The following is a 22,334-nucleotide window of genomic DNA, read 5'->3' as shown; positions in this document are numbered from 1 at the left end:
CACAAAGCCTCCAATTTAAACCCCGGAAGTGAGGGGGAGGGGGATAGGGAAGTATGAATCTACAGCCTTAGATTTTCTGTGCACTGCTTAGATCAAAAGACATCAGGATGAGTGTTTTGTGCAATGATCAAAAGACTTAGCAGAAGCTGCACCTGTCAGCAGAACAAGTTCAGTTTTGTATAGACAAAACCCAGAGTGGAGCTGGCATAGCATGAGAGACAGAAGGCCTCTGAAGCAGCAAAGTGTAAGTGCAGAGAGTGTATTTAGAGCAAGGATGTGTAAATATAGGATTAAATACTAATGCCAGATGATAAAGTTCTAATGTTCTTTCATTAGACCATTCCTAGCTAATAGTTCCTTGATCAGCACATCTCCTGGAAGATAAATAGGATGGTAAGGGACAAATACATAAACAGTGCACCACGTCGATTGTTAAAATGAAATTGATGGATGGCTCTTCTTCCGTGAGACTCCTTTGAATTACTGGATGTAGATAAAAAGACCCATCATGTTATACTCATATGCTGGCTCTAATGACTATTCATAGGTACCGGTTACCCACATACACAAGAGGTTCAGTCTTATGGCTCTAGCATTCGTTTCCTGTTCAGTGCAGATAACAGAGCACTGTACTGTATTAAGAACCATTTTAACTCTGCTCAAAGATGATGGTAGAAAGATGTTGCTTCAGCAGGGTTGACATGCTTTCCTCCCAGAAGCAGAGGGCTACCATTTGAGCCACCGAAACTGCTTTAACTGTGGAAACTGAAGAGAGCAAAAACAGAGCTTCTGGACACTGTAGCTAGGCAGCCTCCTTCTCTAATCAACATGCTTTAAAGTAAATCTGATATGCCCAGTTCTAGCCCTCTTCTAATGGACATAGCAACGAGTTACATACATGCAGTTGCATGCTAAAACACTGGGCATTCAAGAAATGACTGCTGGTAGGTTGAGAGCTCAGAGGTAAAGTTTAGAAGCTAGCCCAGGTTCAAAAAGTCAAAGGAACTCTAGGCTATTTCACTCAAAATGGCAGCCACATTGAGGTCAGTTCAGGTCCCCTCATTTAGCATCATGGTAGTCTCTGTCACCAGGAAGAAGAAGGGGTCAGCCACTCAACCCTGGAATTGGAGTGGAATTCTCCAGGCCATCACCATAGCCCCCCCCCCTCAGAGAAAATGCACTGCGCTTTGTGAAAGCTCAACCTACACAGGGGAACATCTTACTCATACTGCTTGCAATGCATTGCAGACAAAACGTTCACAGAAAAGAGTATATAGTTTCTAACTGCTTTGTAAGCTGCTTCCCACTGCCTTCTCTGAATTCTTAGAAAATGGGTTTTGGTCACTGAATCATAATATTAATTTCAGAGAACATTATGGTTGCACGCCACCCCAATTCCAGGGGTTCCAGGTGCTCACCCAAGGTTCATGTTTTCTTTGGGGAATGAGGCACAGTGGAGACTGTGGTGTCTTTATGCACACTGCGCAGCTGTCCCGTTTTAAGTGGAACATCCTGGATTTACAGAAGCCACCCCGGCTTCTGATTCCATTCCCATACGTCTTGTTTTGGCTCCTGAACTCTGGCTGTTCCAGAGTAAAAGGCACACTTTTTTGGTCCCACACTCTGGTGTAAGACAGTTGCCTCCCACCAGATTGTGGGACCAAAAGACAGGACCAAAAGTGTCCTCTCACCTTGTGCCCATGTGCCACCCACTCCCCCTTCTCCTTCCAGAAGCAGTGCTGGCTTCCGGAAGTACGTCAGCTGAAAAGCTGAGTCTCTGCAGCCCTTGAAGCAGCAGTGGCCATGGCCGCCGCTGCAGAGGTGAAGGCAGCAGCAGTGGATGAAAGTGTGTAAGGGCCTGGTCAGCAGTGTGGTGCAGGGGGAGGGGTAAGCCACAAGGGAGGGAGCCGAGAGTCAAGGGAGGGGGTGGGGCCTGAGGGAACTGGGGTGGGGCCTCTGTTGAGATCGTGTCCTGATTTGCCTCACTGGGATGTTGGTCTGCTTTATGATATATTGTTTATTTACACATATATACAGCCTGAGCCTATGATCAGTGGCGAGGCTGCATGCTCTGGCACTGGGGGCGGAGAGCTGGCGGGGGCATGGCTGGCACGCGTCCCGGGGGTGTGGCACGCCACCTGCGGGGGCGTGCACATCGCGTGTCTTGGGGCAGCCGCGCTGGTACCCCCCTCCCCAATGGTGCCAGGGGCAGTGCACTCCCCTCACCCCCCATTCCTCCACCAGTGCCTATGATGAAGGGGTTCAGAACATTAGCACCCCAAGATGGCTTTGCTTCTCCCATAGGCATAGCCCTGGATCTAAACAAACATCAAGCCCCATGTTCTGCCTGCTGCTTTGAGTCTCTGTCACATAGCTTCTTCCTAACCTAAGTTTCTAACTCACATTGCTCCCAATTCTCTACTGTAAACCCTGGCTTTATCTGTTGAGGGAAGAGTCCCATCTCTGCTTCTTTGATCCATTGTTTTGTTAATGGTTCATCCCCCATATTATCACCTCACACAGAAAGCTCAGACTAGCTTAACAAGCTTTTGACGCTAATTCCACATGGGTCTGGTCCCAGGTTTAACATTCCGAGCTTGATTAAATTCTAACAGTTACTGGTTCCAGGAATTTAGAAATGTCTAGCACCCACAGAACTCATAACATTACATTTGTCAATGCAATTTCTGGGCACGTACACACTGATGAGTTGTTTTGGAGGCAAAAAGATAAGGTTGTTTGTAGGGTTGTACTTGGCATTCAGGTGGTGTGTTGTAAGGAATATGTATGTATTGTATGCTTCATTTCTGCGAGAGCATTCAAATTGGTTTGAGGGGGGACACTGAATAAAGTGTTAGCTATAAATCTGCAAGAAAACTGACATTAGAGCAGCGCTTGCCCAAGGATAAATAGCACCCTGTTTGCGCTTACTCCTGGCTACATCCCCTTGCATGAACTAGTCTGGGGTATTCTTAGGTCCAGTATTGGCTCAGACGGAAAGGGGTCTTTGCCCCTCTTTTTTATGGCAGGGAGATATATTTCTATCAGATTTTAAATGGAAATATGGAACATGCATCAACCAGGTTGCTCATTCACATTGCAAATGCAGTTCCTCTGCTTTCTCTTACGTTTTGTCAATGATCAGATTTAAAATTAAGAAACAGTGTGAGGGAGCAGTGCAAGACAGTGATGTAAACCTTACGTATGAAACTAGCAGTGTCTACTTACTGGCTGGAATATATGTATCTTGGTGACTTGTAAAGCTCACTTCAAGCATGAGATGAGCATGACATTTAAAGTGAGCCAAAGAAGAAATCAAGTCCTCCCTCTATGCTTCCCTCTAATACGCAGGCTGTCTCCAAAACTTCTCACTCTCAGCAGTAGCAATGTTGGACTAGAGGAAGAGAGGGAGCTCTCCCATTCCTCCCTTTAACTTGGCTCCCAGCTACTGTTATGAACCAAGCATCACAAGCACTGGGAAATGAAATTTCCCCAGCACAATTGACCTCTGCCAGTTGCAATGGGGAAATTGTGTTTCCCAGTGCTCCTAACACCTGGCTTGCAGCCATAGCAGCAGGAGCAGCTTGCCTGGTGGGGTGGAGCCACAGTAATAGCTTCCCAGCAGTGGCCTTGCTATCACTTACCAGGAGAGGGAGGGGGAAAGCAATAGTGCAGTCAGGGTTGCACAGTGTACCAGTGGAGCCAATCCAACATTCCTAGAGCACCAGTGTTGTCCCAACCTCAATGCTGTTCCCTTCACTGGCTCAGAAAATAGCAATGATGCTCCCGCCAGGGGGCTATGGGTGTGACTCTGCCCCACCACGTGAGCTGCTCCTGCATAGTAGCATGACAGGTGCCACAGGAGTCTCAGAGCAGCCCCTTTCCTTTCTCCTAGGAGCCATCTATGTAAGCAGTTTGGAGTTAGAGAACGGGTTTGGAGGCAGGCAGGCAGGCAGGCACAGAGAGGTAAATGGGCAAGAGAGAATAATAATAATAATAATAATAATAATAATAATAATAATAATAATAATAATTTATTATTTATACCCTGCCCATCTGGCTGGGCCTCCCCAGCCACTCTGGGCGGCTTCCATAAAAACCAAAAATACAGTAAAATATCACACGTTAAAAACTTCCCTGAACAGGGCTGCCTTAAGATGTCTTCTGAATGTCAGGTAGTTGTTTATCGCTTTGACATCTGCTGGAAGGGCGTTCCACAGGGTGGGTGCCACTACCGAGAAGGCCCTCTGCCTGGTTCCCTGTAGCTTTGCTTCTCGCAATGAGGGAACCGCCAGAAGGCCCTCGGCGCTGGACCTCAGCATCCGGGCAGAACGATGGGGGAGGAGACGCTCCTTCAGGTATACTGGACTGAGGCCGTTTAGGGCGTTTAGGGCTAGAGAATGAGGGTTGGTGGCTCAGAGTTTGGAAGAGAATCCCATCTTGTTCCTGGTGGCATTGTTGTCAGAGATCTGAGGGTATCTGATTGAGCTTCAAATTGGACTTGAAGTAAACCAAGCTATTTTCTGAATGTTGAAGGAAATAGAATTCAGTTTTCCAGGTCCAGGTCTGGCCTGGCAAGGGAGTTCATACCATCACCTACTAAAACACTCCATCTATGAATACTCCATAAAGTAGATTTCCAAGCGTGGGTTGTTACTAGCGTCACATTTTCAGTAGTTTTGTTAATGTTATAAACATTGCCACTGACAGGAGAAGCTTTGGTTTGTAATTTCAGACTGATAAATCCTGTATCTGAACGTGGATGTTTTTTGTGGAGAGAGAAATCTCATTTAATTTCCTAACTTGTTCCATGCTTTAAAAAACACAGTGTGTTAACTTCTGAAATAACACACAAGACTAGTACTTCTGAACTGTTCCCAGAACATTGAACTGGATGCATGTTATCTCAATCAAGTTATACACTCATCAAGCTGTTTTGAAAATGGCTACAGAATACTAAACAATACAGGCGAGCAGATCTTTGATAAGACTTTTTAAAAGAGCTTTTCCAGTGCTTAACAGAGCATACAAAATGGGCCAGCTATATAGCCCTAAGTATTAGGCTGTCATGGGGAAAAAAGTCATGGGTTATGGTTCATTGTGTAATGATTTCTGGACACCAGCAAATAAATTATCCATTTTAAATTAAAGAGAGTGCCTGACAGTTTTTTGAATATCATAAATGTATCTAAAAATCATAAGCAAACAAGGTTCTCTCCAATATCTTACTAATATGAAGAACTTTCTCGATGAATAAATATCTTAATTAAACACAAGTAATTAAACTAAAAGCCCTATCAAATGTAGCTTGTCACTCAGCATACAACATTTAATTCAATCTTTCTGTTCCATTCCCTGGTACCTTTTCCCCCAATAAACAAATTCATTCACAGAAGATCAAGTTTCACTAACCCAGAAAGCAGATGACAGTCAATCAGCTAATTGACACAGGAAAGGCTTTTATATAAATGTTGTCTAATTAAAGCTCATATAAAATTTAATGTTACACGGGCTTCTTGTGTTATACATTACTCTGTTACTAAACATTGCCCTGTGCCATTAAAGATTGTGGAAGCCATGTCAGAAAACCCAGAAAGACTAGCCATATATTTAGGCTTCACGGAAAGCAGCTGCTCTTGAACTATGAGCGGAATCATCAGCTATACTAATAACAACCTCAAGTGCTGAGTTACAATGACTATGTAACCAAAACAGAGCTACTGGGAAACAAGAGGGATGTTTGTAGTAGTAGAGGAAAAAACCTTAGGAATAAAATAAGGGTGGGGAACGAAGTATCCTGGCAGAAGGCATGGCAAGTTGGCTGGAACCCTGATCAGGAGTTCTCCACGATGCAATGCAGTATTTAGTTCCTGGTCCCACTTGTAGATTCCATGTACTGTATTTTTCCGTCTATAAGACACCCCCATGTATAAGACGCCCCCTATTTTTGCGGCAACAACCAATCGCCAGTCCACCCTCAGCACTATCCATGTATAAGACACCCCCTAATTTTTGATATTATTTTGGGGGGGGACCTAGTCTTATACACGGAAAAATATGGTATTTGAATATTGTTTTCCTCTACCCTTGGTTCATATTCATAAAACTGATCCAGATTAGGACTGTGCCAAGTAGAAAGGGAGGATTTAAATGAAGTGTAGGGAACCTTTGGCCCTCCGAACGTTGCTGAACCACAACCTCCATCATCCCTGATCATTGGCTATGCTTCCCACTAAGTGAATCTTATAGAATCCTTTAAGAAGTACACAAACAGAGAACACATAGCAAAATAGCTGTTCAGGAAGTAAAAAACAGAACATTAATTCAGAAAGAATTAATCTAACTCCATCACTTAGTGGTCAAAGGGTTTCGTGGTGTACCTTCTCAGAAAAAAATGTCCCATGCAGAGCTTTTTCAGAAAGTTGTTTACAAAGGAAATATACATATTTTTCCCTTCAAGCATTCGCTAAGTCTGCTCTTAAAATATTCTAATTTCTTGGTAGCTATTTTATGTTGAATATTGAAAGACCAGGTCTTTTAGAACATTGTAACAGAATCCTACTCATCTCTGAGATATTAGCCTTTCCCCAGCTAAAATCTGAAATAGCTGCTCTGCTCACCCTTCTTAGTTTTACAATTTAGAGGAAGTTTAAGAAACAGTTGACATGGAAGGGTTAAGCTCTCTTCAATGTCTTTGGGGTTATTTTTAAAGCTATTACTCCTGAGTTTATTAATAAAAATCAGGATTTAATACACCTGAGTTACATACATTATCTCTTCATTCCAGTGTATAAGACGCTGTCAGTAAACCTTCAAGAGCCAAGTGTTGTGTGCTTTTAGTCTTAGTTGGGTTTAGCTACCTGGTTTCTAAAACACTGAATTGTTTCACAAGTCAAGAGATGGATTTTTAAATCCTCCAAATCTTGCAGCAAATATACAGATCTTCGTCTAGAGTTACAAATCCGATCAGAAGGTTTGTAAAGCCCCACAAAAGATTTATCGGGGCAAGTTTTCATTTAACAACTCTGTTCTTTGCCTTGTTGGACATATACATAAGTGACTTAGGAGGATTCCAGAGTGCTGTCTCCTATTTGGGTTAGATTGATAAATCCTTCTCTTTACCTGTCACACCCACAAGTCAAAATCCTGATCTAGTTATCGGTTGTCTGTGTCTGCTAAGAAACTCAAAGCTAGGAAGGTGCTGTACACAAAGAGGAAGGAGAATGTTCACATCTGCAGCAGCATTCTGGCTGGGAGTGCAGTTTATTCCCATCCCACTCATCTCTGCCAGTGAAAGGCTTAGGAATATTCTGCAAGGGCTTTTTCTGCCTCTCAAAGATGATGTCGTGCATCTACAGCTGCTGCACGGCTACATATTTAGGCACCGTGGTGGAATGGTAGGGCTGTCCCTAACCAGACAAAAAACCTGCATTGTGCTTTCTCTTCCTCCTTGCCCAGCTATGAGGAACTACCCTTCTCCAAAAAGTATCCACTGCTTGCTCACTTCTGCAATCAATGGTGATGATGATGAATCCCACACTTTAGCTGAAAAGGCTTCCCAAGCAGCTTACAGATATCAGTAAGGCATTCCCTGTGCTCAGGTTCTCAATAGAAAAGTCACAATGAAACAAAAGGAACTGGCAGGGTGTAGGGAAGAAGCAAGCTCTGGCTGTATTGCTTAGTTACAGAGATCTTGTAGTGAACACTAAGAATGAAACAATTTGGAGAGCAGGCTAAAGTTCCTGGTGTTTCAGCAAAGGTAATAGTGAGACCTTGCAGTTGAATCTCTCTCCCACCTCTCCCCATATGGACCACCCTGGACCCTGCAATCATCATCTGACGCCCTTCGTTGCATGCCTCCTCCACAAGAGGTCTGGAGGGTGGCAACAGGAGAATGGGCCTTTTCTGCGGTGGCTCCCTATTTGTGGAATCTCTCGCTAGTGAGGCTCGCCTGGTGCCTCTATTCTTTATCTTCAGACGCCAGGCAAAAACATTTCACTTAAACCAGGTGATTAACATTCTATGGCTTTTTAAATGTGTTTGTGGGAGTGAGGAGTAATTATTATTATTATTTATTATTATTATTATTATTATTATTATTATTATTATTATTATTATTATTATTATTTTTACCCCGCCCATCTGGCTGGGTTTCCCCAGCCACTCTGGGCGGCTTCCAACTGAATATTAAAAACAATACAGCATCAGACATTAAAAACTTCCCTAAATTCCCTAAGTTATTGATTTGTTTTTGTTTTATTATGTATTCTCATTTTGTATTTTCCTTTTGTGAGCCACCCTCCTGAGGGGGAAGCCTCGTGTAGCTAGTCTTTAGTGTATTTTTTGTTTTAGTGTATTTTTTGTCTTTGTTGGAAGCCACCCAGAGTGGCTGGGGAAACCCAGCCAGATGGGCGGGGTACAAATAATAAATTATTATTATTATTATTATTATTATTATTATTATTATTATTATTTCAGCAAAGCTGATGGAGATGTCCTGCAACCTCCTCTCTCTCTCCTACAGCCTGGTAGAATGACTGCTATAGATGTCTCTTGAGGAAGGAGCCTGTACAGGTGGTCATTTAGCAGAACCAATAGAGAGGCCCTCCAAGCATATCTTAATCCACATTTCCTGGGTTGGAGATTGCGCTGGCTTCAAACACCCACTGGGTCTTGATCAACTGCCCAACATTGCCCAATGTTCCACTGGAACAGTCATGGAAAACTAGGGCATGTTGACTCACCTCCTAGACTAATGTGAAGAATGGAACTTAAGTTAGTCACCAGGTTTTGAATTTCCTGGATTTGGGGCATAGTTCTGAGTTTTAAAAATATATCAAGAATTTAAAATGTGCATTTTGAAAGAAAATGTGTTTTAAAAATATGTAGTTGTGTGTGTGCTTAAATGTGAAGGGGGAGCAGAAATCGGAGATAAATGCAGATCATACAGTTATACAGTTATACAAAACAATCCCTAGTTGGGGATGGGGTAGCCATTCAGTTTGGTTCACATTTTAATGCAAACCTGCCCAATTTGCACTTTTCTGTGATGATATGCAAACCAAATCACAGTTATCTTTAAAGTTCACCGTTCTCTGAATTTTGCAATGCAATTTTCCAGTAAATATAAGGCTACCATATGTCCGGATTTTCCCAGACGATATTGGGATTTCAAAGGCAGAATTGATGTCCAGGCGGGATTTCTGAAAGGTAGCACTTTGTCCTGGATCTTAGACAAGTCAAAAAGCTCAACAACTTTCAGGGTCTCCTGGTTTTTACTTTTTGAAATATGGCAAGCCTAGATTGTGTACAAAAATGTGTATATTGTAGGGGGTTGTTATGAAAATTAATATGTTGGTGAAAATGCATTCTGTTTGGGGAAAGTGCTTGCAAAAATGTGTGTTAAATGAAATTGCATGCAAAAATGGGTATCTTCAGGGAAATGTGTACTAAAATAATGACAGATTTTTATTTGGGCTTTTTTTAAAAAAATCCCAAACTGAAGAAAAAATATGGTGAAGTGAATATTGGAAAAATAAGAAACTGAATAGCATATTCACTTATCATTAGAGCATCAGAAAAGCTCTGCTAGATCAAGTCCAGCATTTTTTTTCTCATGTTGGCTAACTAAATGCTCACAGGAAGCCCAAAAGCAGGACTTGAGTGCAGCAGCAGCAGCTGTCCCTGTGTCTACCAGTTAAGTGTGTTTATGATTTAGAACAAACATATCAAGAGTGAAAAGAGGGGTGGGGAGTTTTTGAAAAAGAGTAGCAAAACAGGTTATTCAGCAGCTAGCAAGATGGAAAAGTTGACGGCCTGACAGCCCAAGAGAGGGCATAGTATTAGCAGATTTTAAGGAGAGATTTAAATGAGAGTTTCAGAATAACGTGTCTGCTTTTAGGCTTCCGAATAAAACTAGGGCAGCGATGAGGAAATGTGAAGAAGAGTGCATTTGGTAGAGTGCATTTTCATTGCATCAGTCTCTAGCCACTAACCTGGAAAATATAATCACTGCACCAACCTTACAGCAGGGCTTCTCAAATTTTCTCACTGCAGGCTTATACAAGTCAAAATTAAAAACTGTTTGTGCTTTTACTCACGTAACCAAGGCAGAATAAATATACAAGGTTTCCACCAAAGGTTTTGTTCCTGCTTTCAGAAATAAATGCACTGCGGGAGACGAGAGGAGAAAGACCCTGCAAAGCCTTACCGCATTTTAAGAAAGTGTTTGGACATTGTGCCCTATAGACAAAGAGCAGGCAGGTTAAACGTGGTCTTAAGCCAAGATTGAAACTCCCAAACAAGAATGTGCTCGACCTAAAGCAGATATGCAGTAGGATCTACTGAATCAACAGAGCCAAAAGAAAGCGTGCCCCCCCGGGTGGCGCTGTGGGTTAAACCACAGAGCCTAGGACTTGCCGATCAGAAGGTCGGCAGTTCGAATCCCCGTGATGGGGTGAGCTGCCGTTGCTCGGTCCCTGCTCCTGCCAACCTAGCAGTTCGAAAGCACATCAAAGTGCAAGTAGATAAATAGGGACCGCTCCAGCGGGAAGGTAAACGGCGTTTCCGTGCGCTGCTCTGGTTCGCCAGAAGCAGCTTGGTCATGCTGGCCACTGGCTCCCTCGGCCAGTAAAGCGAGATGAGCGCCGCAACCCCAGAGTCGGTCACGACTGGACCTAAAGGTCAGGGGTCCCTTTAAATGCAATTAACCCTTGAAATAAGACTAATTGCAACACAGGGAGTGTATTTGGGGCAGATGCCATAGGTGGGGAAGGAAGGGTTAACTCTCCCCTCACCAGCTGTGATTGAGAGCTAGCACAGGAGAGGCATTTCCCACCTTGCCCCTTGCCCCCTTCTGCCCTGTCCGGCTGTAGATGCAGCCATAGCTGTGACACTTTCAAAAGCCCCACTGCTACCAGCCAAGGCTGAGGTTTTTGTCCCACAAGGCTGAGGTTTTTGGAATGCAGAGACTCTGGCCACATCCATTGCCATTGCTCCATGAATATGGTGCAGTGTCCAAACGGATCAAAGTTGTTATCACAGGGTCATTTATTTATCTTTAATGTTGAGTCATTGTAGCAATAAAGTTAGTTTAATATGATATGGGGTTTGGGGGGTATTTTTAATTACCGAAGGGAAAACATTAATTAAAAAAAAACTTATTAAAGTACCCCAAAACAGATGCAGCTTTAAACTTTGGCTTCAAAAAGAAGGAAAATAAATAGCTTTCTTCTGCGTTTCTATGTGCCTGTAAATCAGCAATGCTCTCACCATCTCATACTGCTTCTGTTTGGCCATTCTCCCTGTCTCTGTTTTCATGTTTTCATTTTTCTATGGCTGTATAGAACATATTTCTCATTTAAGTAGTTGCTTTTGAGAGTTGTTGCCATAACAACCATTTCATTTCACGATATGCACACTATCTCTGAAATACAGAATTTCTCCTTAAAGGAGCATGTGCCATACACATCAAAAGGGAATATGCACTCATTATTCTTACAATATTTTGCAGGAAAATAGATATATATTTTTTTAGTAAATACATTTTCTAACTTGATTTTTTTGTTCACTGGAACCATGGCTGGTTGTTAGGGGGGAGGGAAGTTTAGCTTGCCTATCATGCGGTATCTTATTGTTTCCAAAAATATTAAGAATCCTTATTGCATTCCCTCCTCTTCTTAAAAAAGATATTTGAGTTAACTGTGCCACAGTTAATGCATTTTAAATCTATCCCAGTAGATAGTAGATTTTGTTTGCATGTTTTTGCTCCCTGTTTAAGAAGCCTTTTATTCCAGTCCTGAATATATTTATGTTGAAATCTCACCAGTTCTGATGGAACACAGCTTCCAAATAAGTTAGAATTTCAAGATTCAAACCCTGAGGTAACCCATTTACCTTTTAAGGCTGCAATCCTATGGGCACATTTGCTTGTGGGAGGATAACTCCCTTTTAAGACAGTTTGGTGAAACTTACTTACAAGTAAACACACATATTACGTAGGGAAGAATATTCTGGCAGTTGGAAGGTTGCCATATGTCCTCTTTTTCATGGGTATGTAAAATGAAAGTCGTCATAGCGATCCATAGTTAAAAGTAGAAGTCGGCAAATGTGTCCTCTTTCTTGCTCTTCAAAATATGGCAACCCTAGCAGTTGTGTAGTTTTCCTATCATGGCATTTAGCAACGGAAGAAACTACACTTGCTGGAATTTTCCTTCTATGTATTCTTCTATTTTTCTCAGTGTTTTGCACCTGGGATAAGCAAACACACACACGACAAAATTATTTCATGGGGAAGGGCTATAACTCAGGGGTTGAGCATCGGGCTTTGCATGCAGAATTTGCCAGGTTTAATCCCTGGCCTCTCCAGGAAAGGCCAAGAGAGTTCCCTGCCTGAAACCCAGGAGAGCCTCTTCCAGTCAGTGTGGACAATACTGAGCTAAGACAGCTTCCTGCATTCCTAGGTTCATGCCCAGAGTAATTTTTAATGCTTTTCTTTGAAAATTGTGGCGTTACTATAGGAATGGATATGTAGTACATTTCCAACTAAACCTGTGTTCACATGTTGAACCATGCAGATTTCCAAACTTGGGTTTCCAGCTGTTTTTGGACTACAGTTCCCATCATTCCTGACCACTGGTCCTGCAAACTAGGGATGATGGGAGTTGTAGTCCCAAAACAACTGGAGACCCAAGTGTGGGAAGCACTGATGTAGACCATCTATAACAGGCATCCCCAAACTCGGCCCTCCAGATGTTTTGGGACTACAACTCCCATCATCCCTGACCACTGGTCCTGTTAGCTAGGGATGATGGGAGCTGTAGTCCCAAAACATCTAGAGGGCCGAGTTTGGGGATGCCTGATCTATAAGAAAAGGAATGTGTAGGGCCACCCATTTTACAGGGAGTTAGACTAGATGACCCTTGTGGTCCCTTTCAGCTCTACAGTTCTGTGACTATGATTTTCCCTACAGAAACACAGTGATGGCCAAACGTGGCCCTCCAGCTCTTTTGGGACTACAATTCCCATCATCCCTGACCACTGGTCCTGCTAGCCAGGGGTCATGGGAGTTGTAGGCCAAAAACATCAGAATGGCCAAGGTTGAGGAAGCCTGCTTTATAACAACCTTCCCCAACCCAGTGCCCTCCTCACACACCATGAATAAGGTGTGTTCTGCCTCTCCAGAATTTATTTATTTTTTAAATAGTTTATCTTAGAAGTGCAATTGAGTAGGCCAGAAATAATTTGTTTCTCTTTAGTCAATGCCACCACTGAGAATGGCAGTGTTTGTGAACTTCTGGAGGAGGAACATGGTGGACTGAACATCTTTTGCCAGCAGGCTGCCGATGGAGATAATTATGTGTTGATTTATGATAGCCAGCCATAAATCTTGACTATCAAATTCATTCTGGAAAAAAGAGTGAACAGGGGATTCAACTATGATGCCCTGAAAAAGCCGCTTTCTGCATCAAGGGACCGAGAAGCTGTCAGCACCTGCGAACTCTGATGGGGTTAAGTGACTTGTGAGTGGAGGAATCAACATCTTGCCCCAAAGCCATTATGTTTTAGGCAGTTGAACTCTCTTCATGTTGCCAGATTCCACTACTGATGAAGGAGGTGTGATAGGTGGCACCATGCAGGTCTTCTGGGAGGCAATTCCATGTGCATGGAGTAGTGAGGCAGAAAAGGTGGAATATTTTGAGGGAGCAACAGGCCTTATGATGGCTGAAGGTAGTGGAGTGAGAGAAGTAAGGGTCATGGTCAGGGATGTATCTGAATATAAGTGTGATGGCCTGGGAATCTGATTCAGAGGCTGAACCGGAGGAATACCAGCCTGCACAGGAGTCCCCGCCTCCAGGGCAGGCTGAGCCGGGGCAGGGCCTTGAATCTGAAGCGCCTGCACCTGTGCCAGATCCTCAGGAGCAGACACCAGATGAATCCACTCTGGCTCCGGAGGTGATTGAGGACCATTGCCTACAGGTGCACCTCTCCCACCCCTGTCAGGGGAAGGTGAGCCTCCCCCTGGGTCTAGTAACCCTCCAGCCTCTCCTGAGCTGCAGAGGCTCAGGGCAGAGAGGCAGAGGGAACTGGGTTCTCTCAGGAGGAGTGCTCGCCTTAAGGGCAGGAGAGGCGGGTCACCTGTGGGCCGGGACTGCCCCTGGCCTCAGCAAAGATAAAGGCCAGTCAGCCCGGTCCCAGGTTGCGGGAGCAACGACGTTGGAAACCTGTTGCTGCCAGCACCCAGACCTGTTTTTTCTGGAGTTCCCCACCACGCCCGGCTTCTTGCTTTGGACCCCGCTGCCCCCCCTTGGTGGACAGTCTCCAGACCCTCGGACCAGGACCGGACTTTGACCATGCCTCACGGTAACCCCCCCGGGACCAGCACAATAAGTGTTTTCAGATAAGGGAGGCAAAACAGTGTAGGGCTTTGAAGATATATTTAACTGCTTTCCTTCTCTTGCCCTCTAGCCAATGCGGAAGTTACACAGAATGTGACAGGTCTCCTTCAGCATCCTGTGTGACAATACAGGGGATCCTGAGGCACGCTTCTGGGACAGCTTGCTGTAGTCTGTGCTGGCAGCAGTGTGGAGATTGAAGCAGGGGCCGTGTGTGACATTACTTGGAACACAACTCTGGGATGGCTTCCATCATCAGCTGCTGCATACAATGTGCAATTTGAGTGATGCACCTCAGCACACTCTAACGCACTGCAGGAGGTACGCAGATGTATCTCTGGAGCTACATGCTGCAACAGCCATCATTTCTCCTCTGGGGGGAAAAATGCAAATTGAAAAAAACCCAGCAAGGATTGTGATGCTGGTGGTGTGACCTCTTTCAGATTTTGGGTTGCAAATCACCAGCTGAAGAATCATCTGCATATTTGGTTATCTATACACAGCCTGAAAAAGCACTGGAGTTATCTCAGGATCTGGACTGGATTATCCTAAAATAAATTTGCTCAGGCTTTCCGACTCTTAATTAATTTAGAAGTGAATCCCTATTTTGCAAGTTGAAGTGACAGAAGAGTTTTCCGGAGTAACTTTTATGTTTTTCATTTTGTATCTTCACATAGTGTTGTGTTGTTTTTTTAAAAAAGTCATGTATGCTCTATAGAGCATCACACTTATTTTTGAAAATGTCTTATTTATGAACTTACCCCAGTTACTTTGTTTTTTTGTGTTGTTGTTGTTTTACCTTTTCTTTGCAACTCAAGATCTGTGAGAAACAAGCAAAAGATTCTGAAGTACTTATACTGAAAGAGGTCATACATTATTCAAGTGTATTTGCATGTATTTGGGCTTCCACCCCACACCAATCCACTTTCTATGAGCCAGGAACAAATAGATAACACAATTCAGTATTGGTCAAATTGATGGGGGTGGTGGGAGGGAGAAGAGATAGATGGGAAAACGCAGCATGCCACAGAAATATTAACTGGTACATTGCATTGTATTATATATATTGGTGCAGTTTAATAGCTTGGGTTTATCATCTTAAAAAAAAAGTTAAATTACCTATACCAGGCCTACAATAGTCTGCACACTTACTTGGCATTAAGGATCAGAAAATCTGCCCACCATTTCTGCTTCTTTCCATTTCTTATTTTTCTGGTTTTAACTTTGGTTCTCCACATTTCTACATCAGCTTTAGATTTTTTTAAGTCCTCATAAAAATCTTCATTTAAGTCATCATTAAAACATGAAGACTTTTGTCCAATATGCACATTTTTGCAACGCATTTCCCCCTAAATTAATGCAATTTTTTTTCTGAGTTGTTTTCACCACTATATGTGTTTACATGCATGCTTGACCCTAGTAAAGTAATTCTTGTGCACATTACTTGGTTGGAGAAGTATGAATTTTGAAGGATGGTGGTGTTTTGGTTTGTGTGTTGTTTTGGGGGAGTGTGAACAAGGTAGATTCAACTTTGCACGTGAATTGAATCCCATTTCTTTCCCATCCCTACTTGGGAGTAAGCACCACTGAACACAGTGGCACTAACTTCTGAATAGAGAAGCACAGCGATGGGTGGCACATGGATTTAAATTGCTAAGCTGTCATCACACCAATGCTAGTGAATACCTGTCCTCAGTGGCAGAGCTTCATGCTCCAGCACCAGGGGGAAAGGAGCAGGCGGGGGTGGGGTTGGCGCACGTCTTGGGGGCCGGGCGCCCAGCACAGGGGGCAGCCATGATAGCACCTGCCAGGATCACACTGCTGGGGGCGGGGTGCTCCCCCTGCACTCCTCTTCCTCCGCCAGTGCCTGTCCTCACCCTAGTTGCTCATGCAGATGGAAGATATGAGATCCTAGGGGCAGGCTATGAAAGTGGACTTGGAACACAAACTATGCAGTCCAGCACTAGGATATTTGATCAGTAACCTAACAAAGCACAGTAATACACTAAACGGGTAGACTGCAGCTTAGTGGCAGAACACTTGTGTTGCATGCAGAAGATCCAAGGTTCAATCCTTGCCATCTCCAGCTGGTGTAAAGCAGCTTCCCAGATTCCTAAATCTAACACTTGTTAAGTCTGTGCATACCCTATTGCAGATATTAATATTATGCAGTTTGAAGCAACTCCTTTTGAAATGAAGCATTGTCCAGACCCATTAGATTGTTCAAAACTTTACTTGCAGAACTTTCTTCAAAGCAGAACAGAAACATCAAATGATACATCCAAATAGCTCCATAAGACATATGCCAGTCCAAGGTAGTGCATCAGCATCCTACAAAATATGAAATAATTCCAAAAGACCTAGAAGCAGAGGTCTGTCTCTCCCTAAAACCTGCATCCTGCTGGAGAGTCATTTACATCTTTACTCTCACAGAGTCTGAGAACAAAGAACTCCAGCTACCACCCTTCCAAGATGGCAAATTCAATACCTCTCATGTGATCTAAGGTTAAAACACCACATCAGAGCAATAACAGTTAATTATCAACCCATCAAGGCAGCTCAGAGAGCCCTTTTTGCTCTTAATTTAGCTTGGTATACTTCAATGGAATCTTCCATGTTAGATCTTTTCAGCAATACACAGGCATTCCCATTTCAGTGTCAATTAAACAATTATACTTAACAAACCAACAGCAATAAGCCATAGATAAACTGCTGGACTGTTGGGGGCACTGCCAGATCAGAGCAAATGTTCATCTAGACCAGCATCCTTTTCCCACAGTGTGTGAGGTAAAAGGTAAAGGTAAAGGACTCTTGGATGGTTAAATCCAGTCAAAGGCAACTTTGGGGTGCAGCGCTCATCTCGCTTCAGGCCGAGGGAGCCAGCGTTTCTCCACAGACAGCTTTCTGGGTCATGTGGCCAGCATGACTAAACTGCTTCTGGCACAATGGGACACCGTGATGAGTGCCAGAGCGCACAGAAACTCCATTTCCCATGGTGCCTAGCCACAAGTCAGCTAGGAAACCTGCAAACAGGGCTTGAAGGCATTAGGCCCTTTTGATTTCTCTGCCCTGCCAGGAACTGGTGTTTCTCCCCGAATATGGGGGCTCCATTTAATTAGAATGGCTAACAGCCATTGAAAGGCCCTCTATTACCTTGACTAATCCCTAAGCAAACGACTCCTGCCACATCTTGTAGTGGTGAATTACAGAAATTTATTCTGTGTTGTGCAAATAGGTTTTCTCTTTCTCTGCCCTGAACCTACTACCACCCTCGCTGCATGACACGCACATCTTATCTTACAAGAGAGGAGTGTGGGGTGATTTCTCCTATTTCTGCCTGGGGCAGGGAGCTCAGGGACAGAGGTATATAACCTCAGTATTCCATTTGCAAAAAGGCCTGGCTGGTGACAGCCTTTAAGAGTTCTTGGTATGTCAAGGAAGCTGTGGCCCTCCTGGTGCTATCAGACTCCACTTCCCATTAGCTCCAGTCAGCATGGCCAATGTCCAATGGTTAGGGGTGCTGGGAGCTATGATCCACACCATCAGGGTGGGACCACAGGTTCCCGTCCCTAATCTACAATGACTATTTGGAGGAAGAAGAGGCAAGCTTGGGAAATAGTGTACCAGTGTTAGAGGACATAGTTGGTATGTAGGTTCAATCACGGACATCTTCAGTTAAAAGGATCGGGTTTCAGGTGATACGAAAGGCTTCTGGAAAGCTAAATACTAGCCATGTGGCATGGTGTCAAAAAACTTGGACTTGGGCATGAGAGATTCAAGTTCAAATTCCTAGGTCAGCCATAAAGAGTCACTGTATGACCACAGACAAAATCGTTCAGTTTAACCTACCTTTCAGGAGTGTTGTGAAGCTGCACCAACACACCTGAGCAAATCTGGAAACCATCAAGCTGTTTCTTTCTTCACCTTCAGTGGAGATTAAATTCTGAGGCCATTCTTAGAAGTAAGTTGAGCTTTTCTAAACTGCTTTCAAAGAAACCATCATATTATGAACTGAGGGTTAAACCACAGAGCCTAGGACTTGCCGATCAGAAGATCGGCGGTTCGAATCCCCGCGATGGGGTGAGCTCCCGTTGCTCAGTCCCTGCTCCTGCCAACCTAGCAGTTCGAAAGCACGTCAAAGTGCAAGTAGATAAATAGGTACCGCTCCGGCGGGAAGGTGAACGGCGTTTCCGTGCGCTGCTCTGGTTCGCCAGAAGCGGCTTAGTCATGCTGGCCACATGACCCGGAAGCTGGACCCAGCTCCCTTGGCCAATAAAGCGAGATGAGTGTCGCAACCCCAGAGTCGATCACGACTGGACCCTTTACCTTTTTAAACTGATGCTCAATCCAAGTAAGATGGAGATAGTGTTGGTAGGTGGTTCATCTGACTGTGGGTGGGTGTTCAACCTGTTATGGATGGGGTTGCATACTTCCCTCTGAAGGATCAGGCTGAAAGTCTTCAGGTGTTGACAGATGCAGCACACTGTTAGTAACCTAACGAAGAATGCAGCACCTTCCAACAAACACTTGAGGCTGGTGAACCAGTTGCAGCCAGTCCTGAGCGGAGAAAGTTTAGCCACAGTTATTCATGCCCTGGTGACCTCTAGCTTGGACTATTCTCAGAAATTTCCATTTGTAACCTAGCAGCTGTGTTTTATACTAAACTGGACCATCTACAACTCTCTCAGATAACAAATATTTATTTTTTATTTAAACAATCTGGCAAATTCAAAAAAGAATGAACAACAACTAGCAGTGTTCTTCTGTTTCCTCAAACTTACAGACTGTTCAGCCATCTATTCCAGGACAAGAAACAGATGCTCAGTTCCATCCAGAATATATGCCCTTAAATGATCTGGGTGCAGGTGTGATCGACTTTATGCCATTACAGGTGGTGAATGGCAAGAAGGCATTCTCAGTTATGGTGCCTCACATTTACGTTGCCAGTAGAAAAGGACTTTGGGACAGAGTTCTAGGGATCCTACAGCAAAGTAGGCTTACTACATTTTGAAGTAAGTGAAGTAAATGAACCCATTACCATGTGAAGAAGCACACTTTGGGCCAGTCACTGCCTATTAGCCAAACGTACCTCACAGGGCTGTTGTGGGGATTAAATGAGATGGGGGAGAACCATGTGTGTAACCTTGAGCTCCTTGGATGAAAAGGTGGGGCAGAAATGAAATCTATCTATCAATCAGATACTTCAGGTGCCCCTGCTTTGACTCATGCCACCTCATAGAGAGTCCGCTTTACTGTGGACAAGCTTGGAATCTCTCCCAGGCACCCCACTTCAGTTTCAGATTCTTCCCAATCCAATGTGCACCTAACAGCTGTTTTCTGCGTTGTTTTTCCCCACCGCTGCTGAGAACAGACAGCAATATGAGCCCTGCTCAGAGTGAATTCCAAACATAATGAACTAGGAGAGCTAATAAAAACAACAAGAAGGGACAAACAGATAGTGAAATGGCAACCGGCAGATATAAATGAGATGAGATTTTAATATAGATAAGCTTGACAAAGACAGACCCAGGGAGCCTGCATCCTGATCAGAGAAGATCACCGAGGGTGCTTCCAGACAAGAGCTTAATATTGCAACAGGTCATTGGCAACAATTTTTTTAATGTCAGGTTTTCCGTGGGAAGGGTAAATCCAGATTAAATGGGGGGGGATTGAGACTGGCATTTTGATGCCAAGGTTGTTGTGTGGATGCCACAAAAAACCTGCATGGCTCCAAAGCACTTTTCCCATAATAAACACACACCTGGAAGCATTACTAGTCACACAGAAGAAGACAATTCTATCAAGGAATTCACTGTTTGTTACAGAAGGGGAAAAGGAGAGTAGCAGTTTCTAGAACAACGGTTTGTTTGTTTTTGCAGAAGCAACAATCTTCCCCCATGATGTCTTTGGGTGTATCTTGAAACCATGTGGCTGTTGAGCAGAAAGCATAAACGAGCCACTATGCAGGGCATTTTCCTCCTTCAAATACGTAATTGATTTTCTGATCTATGCATTGTGCAATTGTTCATTCATTTACTTCAGAAAGGAAAAGCAGGTAAGTGGCCAAATCCATTTGTTTCAGGCCCAGCAGCACCAAAAAGCTGCCACTGGACCTTACTCTTCTTCCCAAGCTGTAACACCACTTCCTGTAGCTGGTATTGCCACCATGCCCTCCGGTGGAATCTTAATAGGACTGAGGGTGTGGGTGGGGGAGATAAATGTGGAGGAAGAGCAGGGCAAGCGAGGCCTTTGAGTCTGAAGTTCCCTACCCCTGCTATAGGCAGACAATGGAAACCACAGCCAGGATTCCCACTGCCCAATTCAGGCCCAAAGCCATCTGATATGCAGTATCCTAGGCCACCAAGACACAGTTGCCCCACAATAAAGATATAAGGAACTGTATGATTAGTAATAAGTAATAAGTGGGCAATCACAATGGGTTATCTTAGAGCATCTTATTTATATACTTAATTTTTTTTAAAAAAATCATCCACACATATGACTGGCAATTGCTCCACAATTAGCAGCTTCCCCAGGTCACAAATTGGGCAGGAGAAAAGTATTTCTGTGGAGCTGATTTTGTGAGGTATCGAAGTATCCATAATGTATGTGTGGCCTGCAGCTAAGTTTCCATCCACGGTGAAGGATTTACTTTGGCATCAATTTCTTGTTGAAAATAAAACTGTACTAAGGGCAGGATGTTGCTTTTAACTAGCCTGAGATGACTAATTATTAAACTCATTTTCTAAAGGTTAGCATATACAGAAAAGCAATTATATGGAGATTAAAACAAGTTCAGAAACTTGATTCATTCTGAAAGTATGGTAAACCTAAGTCTTGTACTATTTCTGAGTTTTAATGACCTCAGGAACATTTTATTTAACTTAGATGTCAAATGCAATTTCGAAATGAGAGATGAAATATATTTCATGGGTTTTCTTTCTTTTTCTTTTTTTACATAGTACAGAGCACAAATTTCACAGGCTGGGTTTTTTTTCTGAATTTCTGCAGCTTGGCACGGATGCCATACATGAAGTTTAACCCTTTAGATTTGGCACTCTCAGAAGTATGAAACTGGAACTTGGAAGCTAGATAACACAGGATTTTCTTGCTTTTGACTATACCTCAGTTAAAATAAATCAAAGCTTAAGCCCCGTCAGGTTAACCTAGTAAAGAGGTACGTCCACATTTATAATCTTAGCTGGGTTGGCAAGTTAACATTCCACAGATTCAGTCTTTCCCCGCACCCAACAATAGATTTCCAATCACTTTACAAAATACTGATCAATATGTAATAAACACATTCACTCACAGTTTCAGTCGCAAGACAAAGGAAGACAAACCATGCTTTAATGTTGCATCTCTTTGCAGGGTTGGGGGAGGTTGTATGTAATGCTTCAAGCATGTCTGATTGTGTGTTTGGTTACTATGGAAGCCTTTATTGCTAGGTAGCTCCAACTTCATGACAAAACCAGATCACGTGACTGTAAGAAGTTCCATTTGTATGAAAGCTAGACTACAATTCCACCGTATCCCCAAATCGTTGACTGGAGAATACAGTGTCCACAGAAAAGGCGGGACACAAAGGAGTGTGCTATTAATAGTGTGCTATTAAGCCACAATATAGACTCCATTTAAGTTCATCTCTTGGTCTGTCACACTGATGAATACCTGTAGCCCTCCGGATGTTGTTAGAACGCAGCTCCCATCATCCCTGACCATGCTGGCTGGGGTTGATTGAAGTTCAAGAACATCTGAAAGGCCACAGGCTCCCCATTCTTGATCTATTCAGTGCCCACTTACATCTCAGCATACTCAAAAGAGACATCCAGTACAGTTAGTTAAGTGTCTAAGCCTCACAGTGGCTGAACATGTCTACCGAAAACACTGAGAAGCCACAGGATTTTGTGTGTGAGAGAGAGATGCAAATCTGCTATACCT

At 43.5% G+C, this 22,334-nt stretch overlaps 1 long non-coding RNA gene across 1 annotated transcript in view; it reads right to left on the bottom strand.

The window, feature by feature from the left end:
• The window catches only part of LOC310764904, a 71,844-nt gene extending 50,038 nt beyond the window's left edge, over positions 1-21,806 (bottom strand). Inside the window, exon 1 of the long non-coding RNA XR_014549340.1 lies at positions 21,706-21,806. This is a non-coding gene — a long non-coding RNA (uncharacterized lncRNA). The remainder of the gene's footprint in view (positions 1-21,705) is intronic.
• Between the last annotated feature and the right edge of the window lie 528 nt (positions 21,807-22,334).

This window comes from Podarcis filfolensis, assembly GCF_964270895.1.
Source record: "Podarcis filfolensis genome assembly, chromosome: 6".
In the NCBI taxonomy this organism is placed as follows: Eukaryota; Metazoa; Chordata; class Lepidosauria; order Squamata; family Lacertidae; genus Podarcis; species Podarcis filfolensis.
The sequence above is the reverse complement of the archived record's forward strand: the minus strand, read 5'-3'. Positions and strand labels throughout refer to the sequence as shown.